We start from the raw sequence: 16,527 nt of genomic DNA, 5'->3' as shown, positions 1-16,527 counted from the left end.
CATTCCCATCTTGTTTGTACTTGCGTATAATTAATTGTACAGATGAACGAGGCAGCTTCAAGTATCTTGAAATTGTACCCAAGGATGAGCCAGACTTGTGCAAGTCCACAATTCTCTTCCTGATAACTTGGCTGATTTCTTTAGACTTTCCCATGATACTACACAAAGAAGCAGTGTGTTTAATTAGAGACATCCAAAAGATGTGTCTCTAACACAGATGTTGCCAAAAAAAACAGATCAGAAGCTTCCAAACACATGACATCATCATATGGGCAGTCCAGAACTGTTTAAAGGCATAGTAATCTTAGTTTATGTAAACTTTTGACTTCACAGTAAGTAATAAAAATGCCTTAAAACATTCTCTCTCTCATTATTCTGCCATTTGGCAAATATTAAAAATTATGTTAATCCTAATTGACTTAAAACGGGAAGGGTATATTCTGATTTCAAGTCACATATTGAGAAAAACATGCATATGTGTCTTTTTATATAGTGAATGTAAACTTCTGGTTTCAACTGTACATAGTAGCAGTGGTGGAACTAGAGTCCGATGGGCCCTGGTGCAAAATTTGGACCTGGGCCCCCACCCCAATGTTGGTCATATGTATGGGCCTTTGCAGTGTTCTAAACATATGTGTTCACCCTACATGTAGTAATGTCCCCCTCCTTGCCCTTTTCTATAATAATGTCCCACATCCAAGCACCCATCCTGTAATAATGGGCCTGGGCCTCTTCCTGATATAATGTCCCCCATGCTGGGCTCCTTCCTTATATAATGTCCGCCATCATGGGCCCCTTTCTGGTATAATGTCCCTCATCTTGGGCCCCTTTCTGGTATAATGTCCTTTCTATCACTTTTCCAACACATCAAAAAAAAAATCTGCTTACCTTCCACAGCTTCGGCTTCCTCTTCTATAACCTTTTCTCACTTCGGCCAGCCATGAGCAGCATATGACGTCTCTGCCATGTGCCGCTTGTGACGGGCACGTCGACATCAGCTTCCGGCCTCTGAATGGCTGGTGGATGGTGGAGTGTACTGCAGTGCAGAGAGCAGGAGGGTCTCTGCACTGTAATACACTTCAGCTGAATGTGCGTCCTCAGTGATGGCATCGATGGGCCCACACCCGCACGGACGTTTGCATCATCTGTGACTGCGATGGATACACCCTTGCATAGTAGATCTCTTAGACCTGATGAGGCTGGTGCATCTATTTTGACAATTAATATTAGAATGGATGTATAATGTATCTTGAAATGTAAAGCTAAATTTCTGCCCACCTATCCTGATTGGCAGTTCCTTAGTGTCCCTCCTCTCTAGTGCTGAGATCTCATGCTGCTCTGTACAAACTGCAGCTGTCAGTTAAACTGGGAGGGTGGAGTCTGAATAGCTGTCAGTCAGGCAGAGACTGAATACACTTGGACTCATTCTGACACCAACCATATCAAGACTAGGAGATCTATTCAATAACGTATGTTGTGAAATCTGGAGATAGATTTGGCTTAAAGATCCAGAGCCCCGATGCAAATTAAACTAATGCAAATATTAATGGCTATGGACATTTCTAGAAAAGGCTTTCTAGATGTTATCAACAATGTTTAAATTCACTGACAGAAAGCAGGCAGACCCATCTATCAACTTCATATGCCTTGACACAACATGTGAAGATGGCACTTATTAACATTTAAAGGGGCTTGTAACAAGTAGGCAACTCCGCAGCAGTGGCCCTATTAGGACGTATGAATGAATAAATTAAACCGGTTACTATGAAGAACATATGGTTTAGGATGGACAACTTTGTGGGAAGTGGCAGCACTCTGCACAGCATCTTACCTCTCGGAGCAAAGAATCCATATGTAGCTTCAACTTAGACATCAGTCCCATAGATAATGCAACCGCGGAATCTAGAAAAAGCCATAATAGCATTAAAAACCAGAAGCATTGAAAAAGCTAACAGTTTTCAGCTGACTAAAAAGGTAACAACGCATGTAATGATATTTCAATCAGTCAAAATCTACAGAGGAGACTAGCATCTCCACTAAGGAAATTCACATGCTGTGGGTAAGTTTGAGTACGTGTCCATGATCAGGAAATGCGGCAGGTTTGACGCTGTGTATTTATGCTGCATCAAACCCGCAGCGGCCAGATGTTACAGCATAGTGAATGGTATTTCCAGAAATCCCATGTCCATTATCCGTGCATCTGAGGCTGCAGATCACTTGCAGACACCGACATGCGGCACGTCTTTCAGGACTGAAGCATGTCAATTTCTCATGCATAGTCGCTAGTCTCCACAACAGAAATTTGACCACTAGAATGCATTGAATGCGGTAACTCCGCATGGTTCAGTGAACACATAGAACGCAGCGCTTTGGACGCAGCAAGAATATGCTGCGTCCAAAGTGCTGCTACGTCCAGATCGTGGGCACATACTCTTGAATGAAAAAAAAAATGGCTCCCACGTCATTTTCGTAATCAGCAAAGGGAAAGCCAATCATTAGGGGCTGATATTACTCGCCGGGGAAGGGACCATTAGCCAGAAATATTCCCTGGCTATTAACAACAGTCCACAACTGTTTGCTTACCCTTTACTGGTTAGATTACAGGGGGACCCCAGAAAAATTGACATAGGGTCCCGCTGTAAAATCTAACCAGCAAAGACTAGGCACACAGCTGCGGGCTGATATTAATAGCCAGGGAAGGGATCCTGGCAACCTCCGAGGCTAATAATATCAGCTCTCAGCGGCCCCAGAAATGGCGCATCCATAAGATGCGCTAAATCTGGCGCTTAGCCTTAACTTTTCCCACTTACACTGGTGCTGGGGAAAGTGGGGTAATAGGGTTGGGGTTCATGTCAGCCTTGGCAGTATTGGCAGCTTACATGAAGCCCAGGTTAGTAATGGAGTAAAAATCAGTCAGGTGAACGTCTCATCTTTGAGTTATTCTGTAGTATTCCAATTCTGTTTTTGAAAAATTTTAGATGGCCAAAAACCCACTAATTTTCAAATCGACTTATATATACACACAGCTCTGGCAAAAATTAAGAGACCACTGCAAAAATTTTCATTTTCCCTGATTTTTCTCTTTATAGGTATATTTTTGAGTAAAATGTACATTGTTGTTTTATTCCATAAACTACTGACAACATGTCTAAGAAATTCAAAGCTAAAAATTTTGCATTTATTTGCATCAAATGAGAAATCGCCAAAATAATAAAAAAAGAAACAGTGCTTTCAGACCTCAAATAATGCAAAGAAAACAAATTCATTTAGAAACAACAATACTCATGTTTTAACTCAGGAAGAGTTCAAAAATCAATATTTGGTGGACTAACCATGATTTTTAATCACAGCTTTCATGCGTCTTGGCATGCTTTCCACCAGTCTTTCACACTGCTTTTGGGTGACCTTATGCCACTCCTGGCACAAAAATTTAAGCAGTTCTTCTTTGTTTGATGGCTTTTGACTATCCATCTTCCTCTTGATTACATTCCAGAGGTTTTCAATGGGGTTCAGGTCTGGAGATTGGGCTGGCCATGACAGGGTCTTGATGTGATGCTCCTTCATCCACACATTGATTGACCTAGCTGTGTGGCATGGGGCATTGTCGTGCTGGAAAAAACAGTCCTCAGAGTTGGGGAACATTGCCTGAGCAGAAGGAAGCAAGTGTTTTCCAAGGATAACCTTGTATGCGGCTTGATTCATACGTCCTTCGCAAAGATTACCCTGCCCAATTCCAGCCTTGCTGAAGCACCCAGAGATCATCACTGATCCTCCGTCTAATCATTAGATGATCAGGTGTTGGGCAAAGCTGAAAATTAGATTCATCAGAGAAGATTACCTTACTCCAGTCCTCTATGGTCCAATCCTTATGGTCTTTGGCAAACTTCAGCCTGGCTCTCCTTTGCTTCTTATTGATGAAAGGCTTTTTTCTAGTTTTACATGACTTGTGGCCTCTAGGAGCCTGTTGCCAACTGTTCTTGCCATGCACTTTACCCCAGCTGCCATTTGCCATTCCTTTTGTAGGTCACTTGATGTCATCCTGCGGTTGCTGAGTGACATTCGAATAAGATGACGGTCATCCCGGTCAGTGGAGAGTCGCTTTAGCCCTCTGCCAGTCTGTAGCTTTGTTGTCCCCAATGTCTGCTGCTTGACCTTGTTGTAATGGACTGCCGTCTTTGAAATTTTAAAGGATGGAGGCAACATGACGCTCACTGTATCACTCTGCTAGTAAAGCCAGAATTGAGCCCTTCTTTTCCTCACTCAAGACTTTTCTTTTCAGCTCCTTTGGTATGGTTACAAGTTATTTTTTCATTCAAATTACTTTTGGGCTCTTCCTAGCACTTGTTTTGCCATCCAGCTTGTCCTATTGCAAGAGGATTGTGAAGACCACAGTAGTGTTTTTTATACTTTCCCTCGTTACATAAGATTCGGTTCAGGTGATCACCTAATCAGAAGCACATTAAGTAGAATGAGGTGGACTGTGGTTGGAATTCAACTGACACTGGAATGAAATGGCTGTCAGACATGAAGAGATGGTGATGTTTAGAAAACTGTGCAGAGGTCTCTTAATTTTTGACAGAGCTAATTATATACAGTACAGACCAAAAGTTGGGACACACCTCATTTAAAGTTTTTACTGCATTTTCATGACTATGAAATTTGTACATTCACACTGAAGGCATCAAAACTATGAATTAACACATGTGGAATTATATACTTAAAAAAGTGTGAAACAACTGAAAATATGTCTTATATTCTAGGTTCTTCAAAGTAGCCACCTTTTGCTTTGATGACTGCTTTGCACACTCTTGGCATTCTCTTGATGAGCTTCAAGAGGTAGTCACCGGAAATGGTCTTCCAACAATCTTGAAGGAGTTCCCAGAGATGCTTAGCACTTGTTGGCCCTTTTGCCTTCACTCTGCGGTCCAGCTCACCCCAAACCATCTCGATTGGGTTCAGGTCTGGTGACTGTGGAGGCCAGGTCATCTGGTGCAGCACCCCATCACTCTGCCTCTTGGTCAAATAGCCCTTACACAGCCTGGAGGTGTGCTTGGGGTCATTGTCCTGTTGAAAAATAAATGATGGTCCAACTAAACGCAAACCAGATGGAATAGCATGCCGCTGCAGATGCTGTGGTAGCCATGCTGGTTCAGTATGCCTTCAATTTTGAATAAATCCCCAACAGTGTCACCAGCAAAGCACCCCCACACCATCACGCCTCCTCCTCCATGCTTCACGGTAGGAACCAGGTATGTCCATTCCTTGTGTTCTTTAGCCCAAACAAGTCTCTTCTGCTTGTTGCCTGTCCTTAGCAGTGGTTTCCTAGCAGCTATTTTACCATGAAGGCCTGCTGCACAAAGTCTCCTCTTAACAGTTGTTGTAGAGATGTGTCTGCTTCTAGAACTCTGTGTGGCATTGACCTGGTCTCTAATCTGAGCTGCTGTTAACCTGCGATTTCTGAGGCTGGTGACTCGGATAAACTTATCCTCAGAAGCAGGATTAAAAAAAAGAAAGATCCAAAATGGCTGATTTCAAAATGGCTGCCATGGCCACCACCCATCTGGAAAAGTTTTCCCTCTCCCATATACTAATGTGCCACAAACAGGAAGTTGATATCACCAACCATTCCCATTTAATTTAGGTGTATCCATACAAATGGCCCACCCTGTATATATATTTTTATATGGTTAGTTAGGTCCAGAAATATTTGGACAATGATAAGTTTTACCTGTTTACTAAAACATATTCAAGATACAGTTATATAATCAATATGTGCTTAAAGTACAGACTCTCAGCTTTGATTTGAGAGTATTCACATCCTAACTGCAATAAGGGTTTAATAATAACAGCTCTTTAATATGTAGCAGCTTCTTTTTCAAGGGACTAAAGTAATTGGACAATTATCTTAAAAGCTCTATAATGGGTTGCATGGGCTTTTCCGTCATTAATCCATCATTAAGCAGGAAAAAGATCTGGAGCTGATTCCACGTGTGACATTTGGAAGCTGTTGCTGTGAACCCACAACATGAGTTCAAAGGTGCTGTCAATGAAAGTGAAACAGACCATCATTAGGCTGAAAAAAAGCAGAAATCCATCAGAGAGATATCAGAAATGTTAGGACGAGCCAAATCAACAGTTTGGTACATTCTGCAAATAAAAAGCGCGCTGATGAGCTTGGCAATTCAGAAAGATGTGGACATCCACGGAAGGAAGACAACAGTGGTGGATGATCGCAGAATCCTTTCCATGGTGAAGATAAACCCATACGCAACATCCATCCAAGTGAAGAATACTCTCCTGGATGTCAGTGTTTCAATATCTAAGTCTACCATGAAGAGAAGACTTCATGAGAGCAAATATAGAGGGTTCACCACAAGGTACAAACGAATAATCAGCCTTAAAAATAGAAAAGCCAGATTAGACTTTGGAAAATAACATCTAAAGAAGCCAGCCCAGTTCTGGAAAAGTATTTTTTGGACAAATTAAACTAAGATCAACTTATACCAGAATGATGGGAAGAAGAAAGTATGGAGAAGGCTTGGAATGGCTCATGATCCAAAGCACTGCACTTCCTCTGTAAAATATGGTGGAGGCAGTGTGATGGCATGGGCATGCATTGCTTCCAATGGCGCTGGGTCACTAGTGTTTATTGATATGTGACTGGAGACAGAAGCACCAGGATGAATTCTGAAGTGTACAGTGCTATACTTTCTGCTCAGATTCAAACAAGGAAGGTTGATTGGACAGCGCTTTACAGTACAGACGGACAATAACACAAAACATACTGCGAAAGCAACCCAGGAGTTAAAGGAAAAGAAATTGAATATTCTTCAATGGCTCAGTCAATTATCAGATCTCAACCTCATTGAGCAGCATTTTACATGCTCAAGACAAAACGCAAGGCAGAAAGACCCACAAACAAGCAACAACTGAAGTCAACTGCAGTAAAGGTCTGGCAAAGCATAACAAAGGAAGAAAACCAGAGTTTGGTACCATCCATGGCTTCCAGACTTCAGGCAGTCATTGCCTGCAAAGGATTTGTGACGCTGAGTCACTTCTCACGGACAAGCTGTGAGTTGGGATAGTCGAAGAGTCCAAGGTCAATAGCCAGGAGGGTACGTCATAAACAGAGGGAAGAGACAGAGTCGTAGTCAGGTAAAGGTCCGAGGTCAAAATACCAGGAGGATAGCAGATCAGAGCAAAGGGGTTAAACAGACAGATGGTCAGAACAAGGTCCAAGGTCAGGCAGTGATACATCAACAAGCAAAATACATGGCACAGAGTAAACAATCACATTTCACTGAAGCTACGGCTGACAGCTGAGACTACCAGCTCAGTTATGTAGCGGAACAGTCAAGGAAAGCAGGAGCACCCAATGAGAGCTCAGCACCTCCCTGTCTCAGATTGGACGGCCGAGCTGTCAATAAAAACACAGACAGCTCAGCATGCACCGGCATCAGACTGGACAACTGAGCTGTCACATCACTGCATAGACAGCTCAGTACTGAGGGGTGGAATCGCTACAGTACCCCCTATTCTAGGAGGACTCACTGGACCCCCAGGTTTCCCAGGAAACTTCATATGGAAGGCTCTGACTAACCGCTCGACCTTCACATCTAAAACTGGGACCCAGGATCTCTCCTCAGGTCCGTATCCCCTCCAGTGGATGAGATACTGGAGGGAATTTCGGACCCTACGAGATTCAACAACTCTCTGAACCTCATATTCTCAACTGCCATTAACAGCAACCGGAGGAGGTAGGGACAAGGGTGACACCACCGAGGAGACAAACTCCTTCAACAGGGATTTATGGAAAACGTCAGGGATGCAGAGAGATGGAGGAAGCTTCAACCTAAAGGCCACCGGATTGACGACGTCCAGAATTTCATATGGACTGATGGACTTCGGACCCAACTACGCCGATTTTACCTTAAGCTTGATGTTTCTGGATGACAGCTAATCGGCTTTCCATTTTTGGCGAATCTGAGCAGTCCCAATATTCTTTCAGCCTACCTCCAGACATCCCCAAGTCTCTGCACAGCGACCTCCAATCCAGGACAACCAAAACAAATCATACAAAACTCACCAAAATGGGGATGGAAAACCATAGTTACGAAAAAATGGTGATGTTCCTGCAGCCTGATTTACCCGTTTGTTAAAGGCATACTCAGCGAGCAGTAAAAATGAAGACCAATCCTCCTGCCAAGCTGCCGCAAAGCACCTTAAAATTTGTTCCAAAGATTGATTTGTCCTCTCAGTCTGATTGTTGGTTTCAGGGTGGAAGGCAGAGGAAAATGAATCATAGAATGTTAGAGTTGGAGGGGACTTCCAGGGTCATCTGGTTCAACCCCCCGCTCAATGTAGGATTCACTAAACCATTTCAGACATGTCTGTCCAGCCTCTGTTTGAAGACTGCCATTGAGGGAGAATTCACCACCGCTCGTGGTAGCCTGTTCCACTCATTGATCACCCTCACTGTCAAAAAGTTTTTTCTCATATCTAATCTGTATCTTTTCCCATTTAGTTTCATTCCATTGCACATGGAAATGAAGAAACAATTGAGAATAAAGGATGATCCCTCTACACTGTGACATCCTTTCAGGGTATGATAGAAGGACATGGCTGACCAGGTGGTCCAGGTCGAGTGGGGACCCTATGGGCATGTTCTGGGGCAAAGAAGGGGGTAGAGGGATAGGGCATCTTTGTCAAAGTTTTCCAGCAGCCAGGCTTCAATATATACCATCAGGTCCTGACCTTCCACCTTCTCCAGTACCCCTACTATGTGTAGGTTAGTCTTAGCCCAATTTCCAGATCATCCAGATATTTTGCTTATTTATTTTAACATTTTTCTGCATGCATGGTACTTGGTCCTCCAAAGCACCCACTCTACTTTCCACTTCCCCCATTCTTTCATTTGATTTTTGCATAGCATGTCTAATGCGGTTAATATCTTCTTTAAGTCCTCCAACTTGCATGCTAAGGACATCCAGGAAAGAGCTGCAGCCATTAATGGCTGAGTATACATCTCTAAGAGTTGCTTTTTCCTCTTCTGCGAGTACATTGTTTGGACCCGTTGTTTGTCCTCTCAGGGGTTCTGTCAAGGGCTCTCTCAACTGCTGCTGGGGAGGGGCACATTTAAGCCTTGTGATGTCCTCGTGTTATTTTCCCAGTCACCCGTCCCTCAGCTACATTGCAGGATGAATATCCCCCTGAGTGTGCGAAGGAATCCTCCATCACCCTCACAAATCACTCCAGTTTAGTTGCAGTTATCTCAGTCGCCAGTTCTCTGGCCAGTATGCTGTGAGGAGGCACCATCTTGGATGCCTTACTGTCACAATCTTTTGAGTTTCAGCTCCCTCCAAAGATTTTCAATTGGGTTCAGGTCTGGAGACTGGCTAGGCCACTCCAGGACCTTGAAATGCTTCTAACGGAGCCACTTTTTAGTTGCCTTGGCTGTGTGTTTAGGGTCATTGTCATGCTGGAAGACCCAGCTACGACATATTGTCAATACTCTTACTGAGGGAAGGAGGTTGTTGGCCAAAACCTTGCAATACAGGACCTCATCCATCCTCCCTTCAATACTGTGTAGTCCTCCTGTCCCCTTTGCAGAAAAGCACCCCCAAAGTATGATGTCTCCCCCACCATGCTTCACGGTTGGGACGGTGTTCTTGAGGTTGTACTTATCCTTCTTCTTCCTCTAAACACGGCAGCTGAAGTTGATACCAAAAAGTTCTATTTTGGTCTCATCTGACCACATAACCTTCTCCAATGCCTCCTCTGGATCATCCAGATGGTCATTGGCGGACTTCAAAAGGGCCTGGACATGTGCTGGCATGAGCAGAAGGACCTTGTGTGATGGTGTAGTGTGTTACTAACAGTAATGTTTGAGCCTGTGGTACTAGCTCTCTACAGGTCATTGACCAGGTCCTCCCGTGTAGTTCTGGACTGATTTGTGACCTTTCTCAGAATCATCCTTACCCCACAAGGAAAGATCATGCATGGAGCCCCAGACCGACCGAGGAAGATTGACAGTGATCTTGTGTTTCTTCCATTTTCTAATAATTGTACCAACAGTTGTTGCCTTCTCACCAAGCTGCTTACCTATTGCCCTGTAGCCCATCCCAGCCTTGTGCAGGTCTACAATTTTGGTCCTGGGGTCCTTATACAGCTCTTTGATCTTGGCCAAACACATACAGTACAGACCAAAAGTTTGTACACACCTTCTCATTTAAAGAAATTTCTGTATTTTCATGACTTTGAAAATTGTACACTCACACTGAAGGCATCAAAACTATGAATTAACACATGTGGAATTATATACTTAACAAAAAAGTGTGAAACAACTGAAAATATGTCTTATATTCTAGGTTCTTCAAAGTAGCCACCTTTTGCTTTGATGACTGCTTTGCACACTCTTGGCATTCTCTTGATATATATATAAAAAAAAAATAGAAAAGAAGATCTCAGACATAGCACTATTATAAAGGTGTATTAAAAAAAACAATCTGCACAGAATTTTTAAGTGATCTTGATAAAAAAGTCAAATTGTTTTCAACAGTGATCATCTGAAAGTAAATGGAATATTAATAGAAAAAATGTTTATTAAAAAATAAACAGTTTACTATCGCCCGAAAGAAGACTAAACTGACTAACACCTCACTGATTGGAGAATTCTCAAGTTTATGAACAAATCGAAAACTTTGATAAAGAGAAAACGTTTGTAAACAACATTTTGTGGCTAATTTTTTTTTTTTTATATATTTTATTATTTAACAGCCTTCAGCTCGATCTTGAGCCATGGCGACTTGATGGATGAATGCTCTGTAGGAAGCGCAAGCTTGTGCAAGCCGAGATAGATAATAAGCCATCGGGTTGTTGGTCTTCCTCTTCCCCTGGTTCCTTTTATTTTTCCAACCATAATGTCCTTCTCCAGTGATTGCTCTCTTAGTATGATGTGTCCAAAGTAGGCAAGTTGTAGCTTGGTGATCCTTGGTTTGAGTGACATATATGGCTTGATTTGTTCCAAAATTTATTTATTTGTTCCTTCTTGCCATCCATGGTATTGATAACTTCCTTCTCCAGCACATTTCGAAGGCGTTGATTCGTCTTCTGTCTTGTTTCTTTATTGTACAGGATTCGCATACATATTACTACAGAAAAGACCAGACTATTTACGAGCCGTGTCTTCCTCACCAGTGAAATGTTCCTCGATTTGAAGACCTTGTCCAGTGACTTCATTGTTGATTTGTCCACTGCTCTTCTCCTATTGACTTCTGGTGTCGCCGCTGCATCTTCAGTGATCATTGATCCGAGTAGGTTGAAGCCCTTTACAACTTCCAGTTCGTCGCCGACCATCTCAATTGTGTACTGGTAGTACCAGGCAGTGGTCAATATTTTGGTCTTCCTCGTATTGAGTAAGAGTCTCATGCTCGAGCTTTCAATCTTGACACTATGTAATAAGTCCTTTATTCCATCTACGCTTGGCTAGTCAAGTATGTGAACTCCATTTCATTCTAACAGGGATAAAAGCTCCCTATTCTGCCAATCGGTGCTCATCCCAGCGGTCTGATGCCATAGATTAATAAATTATCACCTATCCTGTGGATAGATGATAACTTATTTTCACCTGCAAACCCCTTTAAAACTTTGACCATAAAATGTTGTTTTTCAACACTGATGTGCGTCAGTGCGGGCGGTCTAGCACAATCCAAATTAAACCATATAAAATCAATGGGAAGATATATCAAGCTAAATGCTGGTGCAATCTGTGACATAACCCCCCCCCCCCCAAAAAAAAACAAAACGTTTTTTCACAATTTGAACCATATTGATTATGTGTTTTAAACATCAGACACAAAATGGCATTGTGCTCACTGTACAAACTTATGGCACTATCAAAACGGGATTTATCAGACTAGTTTCCTTATATGAAGGTTTGCTTTTTTGCTAAAGGGATTCTGTCAGCACAGAATGACCGTTCAAATTAAGTCCCGCCGCTCGGAGCATTACGGCTGGGCCAATAACTTATATACATCTTCTTACCAACTGGTTTTCCTTCAATCTCCATCCTTCTGTTTGGTTGACAGTTCTGGCTTCATAGGGCCAGAGAAGGGAGGAGATAGATGAAATTCAAGAAGGTGTATATGAATGTAATTTTTTTTATTTTATTGTTTATGACTTACGGCCTCAGTTACTGGCCACCAAGTAGAAGCGATGGCCGAACTTGCTCAGCGCTTACAAGGACTTTCCAATCGAGCATTTTAGTGCTGCTGAGACCGGCATGAATCACTAGAGCACACCATTACCTCCCGATCCGGCCAGCTTCAGTGCATCTGCGCTTAACCAATACAAGAGACGAAAAGCTGCCTCATGTAGCAGCATGGGAGAGAACAGAGTTTGGACCAGCGGCGCTGGTTCAGTAGAAATATTGTTACTAGAGGAGCTTTGGTAAGCTCGGTAAGAATAGAAATACAACCCCAAAATAAGTCTGAATCTTTTTACTAGCATGTTGTGGAATAATATTTTAAAGGGACTCTGTAGGCACAGAATGACTGCTCAAACTAAGTACAGGCACTCGGGTGCAACATGGCGTAGCCAAACATTCAGTGAACGTTCCCACCTGCTTGTTTTCTCTCCAACTCCACCCTCCTCTTCTTTGATTGACAGCTCTGGCTTCATACAGCCAGAGAAGGGTGGAGATAGAGGCAAAACAAGCAGGTGGGAAGGAGCACTTAAGTGTTTGGCAGCGCTAAGGGTGCAACGAGTGCCTGTATTTGGTTTGAACAGTCATTTTGTGCTGATAGAATTCCTTTAATTGTCTGCCTCCTTTGTGTCTCTAAGGTACTTTCTATGTGGCCCAGATCAGGAGTGACTCATTTGCTATTGATAACGATAGTAATGCTAGAACCTTCAAAGAAATCTTATAATAATTGAAAAAGTCCTTGGCTTGTAAATAGAGATGAGAAAAAAAAAAAAAGATTTGCAGAACCCTCGTCCAGCGGCCACATCAGTAGCCCAGGATTACCAGATCAGAGCCCTGCGAGTAGCCTCTTACCTACTGGTATTCCTGGCTCCACTTTTGATTCAAAGGTCTAGGATGACATAATTGTTGACGCATGATATCGTGGCTGTTTGACTAATCAAAATTGGAGAAGGGAATGCCGCCATGGAGAAGGTTCGCAAAGCTCTAGTGATCATGGACTAATTACATGGCCATTGTCTGCAAATCCTTTTTCTCATCTCTACTTGTAAATATTACCAACACAGTAATTGAATATGTTGATACGCACCGGATGAGGGCGGCCTGTCCAGAACATCAGATCCTACCGCTTGCTTCTCTTTAAAAACAAGAGGGGAATTCGATAGAGTGTCATCTGTCTGGGTTTCAATGTTGCAAAACCCAATTTTTGTCAATTCCACATCATGCAGCATTTCTTCCCGGGCATATAGTCTTTCATTAGGGAAGCTGGTGTGATAGACCTTAAGAAGGTCCTCTCCCACTTTTATACTTTGGATAGTTATGTTGTTTGGAAGTATTATCAAAGAATGTTGAAGGCTCTTGTTTCTTGCATCTATTTTTTTTTTCCTCTGTCTTTTCAGATTTTTTTTCTTCAAATCTTCTTCAATGATATTTTCCCCTTCTTCGACATTTGGGAAAATAGAGGGTACAGCAACAAAACTTAAAGATTTTCGATAGCAGGGATTTCTAATATACGAATCTGGGGTAAAGTGGAGCGAGCACAGACGATATTTGTTCTGTTGGTTCCTATCCAATATCTTTTGGGCCATAGCATTTAGATCTTTAAAGATCTGACCGGTCTGTTGCAGCCATACTTTTATTCTTGAGATATCATTAGGGAAAGAGTGCAGAATTATCTGCTCACTCTGGCCTTTTCTTCCAGTGGTGCTATTACATTGATTTACCAAACAGCTAGGCATGATTCTGCCCAAAAAAAGGTCCTGTATGGAAAAGAAAAAAAATAAATACATGAGATTTTATCTACAGTGGTGGAAAATAAGTATTTCATACACTGCCGATTTTGCAAGTTTTCCCACCTACAAAGAATGGAGAGGTCTGTAATTTTTATCATAGGTACACTTCACCTGTGAGAGACAAAATCTTAAAAAAAAAAAATCCAGAATATCACATTGTATGATTTTTACATATTAATTTGCATTTTATTGCATGAAATAAGTATTTGATTACCTACTGTCATAGAAAATTCTGAAAATTTCCCTCTCCCTCTGAAGTTCCCCTCCAAGCCCCTCTTCCAGCTCCCCTATAGTATTTGTAAAAGGATCAAGAGCTTACACTCTAGAGAAGTGGCTTCTATGCAAATAGCAGGAGCCACCAAGTGTCCAGGCTAATTAACATACGAATGTAGTTCCTAGTAGCATAGACCTGTGATAAATAAACACCTGGGGAAAGAGGATACAGCTACTAGCTTCAAATGAATTCTCTCTCACCCCCAGGGCATCCCCATTTGCACATATGTTCAATCTGCAGTCTCGCCGGCACCAAAATGAAATATGGAATATCAGAGTTTCTATAACCCCGATTGTGATGGGACACATTTTTAGCGGCAGGGTCAGCTAAGGAACAATACGCATGTTTTTCCGGATCTGTGAGTATGCCATGAGTATATATTTTATAGCAGGGGTCCCGTTCAATAACGAGCAGAATTGGAGTGCCTCCCCTCCAGCTAAACTGAATCGTCTCTGCGATCTGTATAGTAAGTTAGTCTTTAATCCCATTTTATTTCGTGTAACTGTATATTCTGTACTATATTGTCTCCCTTTGTAAAACCTTTGTATATTTTTCATAAACACTGCCTCCCTTTTGGATTAAATATAAAATGTAATAGTCCTGTTTCTTTTGCTCTGTAATCGTTCCTTCCCTGAAGCCATACGCTACCAGAAAGCAGGCGTCCGATCAGGCCTGTATTATATCTTAAAACTGATCGGTGGTGGCAGCGAATAATCGTAATTGGGCTATCATGAAGCTGGCAGTGACCGTACGGGGGCATATACACATATTCAAAAACCAAAAAGAGGGTTCATCAGGGGACCTGGAGAGGACATAAGTCCCTCTCGCCAGACACTCAGTCACTGCTGCATGATGTGTGACTTATCCCTGTTATTCCTTGTGTTATGGTTTGTTGTTGTGGGGATTGTTGAGCCCTTTTTAGTATATTTAATTAAAAGTTACATTTTTGGGGTCTAATCTCTTTTTGTTTTTTGTGCATGATTAGGCCCTGCTTACATCCGTTGTCTAGGTGTTTAAAAACATATACACATATTCCATGCGTTGGAATCCGGAGGCGTGTACGCCATAAGCTCACTTGCCGATAGCTATGTAGTGAGTAATCAGGATCATGTATTCGTGAATTCCTGACAATCCTGACACCTACCAACCAGCAAAAATTCTGGCTCTCGCAGACTTGTTAGTTTTTCATTATGAAACCCTCCTACTCTGCACTCATTACCAGTATTAATTGCACCTGTTTGAACTCATTACCTGTATAAAAGACACCTGTCCACACACTCAAATCACATTCCAACCTCTCCATCATGGCCAAGACCAAAGAGCTGTCTAAGGACACCAGAGACAAAATTGTAGACCTGCACAAGGCTGGGATGGGCTACAGAACAATAGGCAAGCAGCTTGGTGAGAACGCAACAACTGTTGGCACAATTATTAGAAAATGGAAGAAACACAAGATGACTGTCAATCTTCCTCGGTCTAGGGCTCCATGCAAGATCTCGCCTCTTGGGGTAAGGATGATTCTGAGAAAGGTCAGGAATCAGCCCAGAACTACATGGGAGGACCTGGTCAATGACCTGAAGAGAGCTGGGACCACAGCCTTAAACATTACTGTTAGTAACATACTACGCCAGCATGGATTAAAATCCTGCAGGGCATGCAAGGTCCCCTTGCTCACGCCAACACATGTCCAGGTCCGTTTGAAGTTCGTCAATGCCCATCTGGATGATCCAGAGGAGGCATGGGAGAAGGTCATGTGGTCAGAAGAGACCAAAATGGAACTTTTTGGTATGAACTCCACTCGCCGTGTTTGGAGGAAAAAGAAGGATGAGTACAACACCAAGAACACCGTCCCAACCGTGAAGCATGGTGGGGAAAACACATTTTGGGGTGCTTTTCTGCAAAGCGGACAGGACGACTGCACCGTACTGATGGGAGGATGGATGGGGTCATGTATCGTGAGATTTTGGCCAACAACCTCCTGGGTTGTTGTGTCTTCCAGCATGACAATGACCCTAAACACACAGCCAAGGGCAACTAAGGAGTGGCTCTGTAAGAAGCATTTCAAGGTCCTGGAGTGGCCTAGACAGTCTCCAGACCTGAACCCAATAGAAAATCTTTGGAGGGAGCCAAAACTCAATGTTGCCCCGCGACAGCCCCGAAATGTAAAAGATCTGGAGAAGATCTGTATGGAGGAATGGGCCAAAATTCCTGCTGCAGTGTGTGCAAACGTGGTCAAGAACTACAGGAAACGTCTGACCTCT

General features: G+C 42.7%; 1 pseudogene; it reads right to left on the bottom strand.

Annotated features, from left to right (window-relative positions):
* LOC141167335 (uncharacterized) overlaps window positions 1-16,527 on the bottom strand; it is a 253,708-nt pseudogene that overhangs the window by 234,481 nt on the left and 2,700 nt on the right.

Source organism: Phyllobates terribilis, unplaced genomic scaffold (genome assembly GCF_046119375.1).
Source record: "Phyllobates terribilis strain yellow unplaced genomic scaffold, ASM4611937v1 Scaffold_11__3_contigs__length_659146591, whole genome shotgun sequence".
NCBI lineage: Eukaryota > Metazoa > Chordata > Amphibia > Anura > Dendrobatidae > Phyllobates > Phyllobates terribilis.
This window is presented reverse-complemented; position numbering and strand designations above follow the sequence as displayed.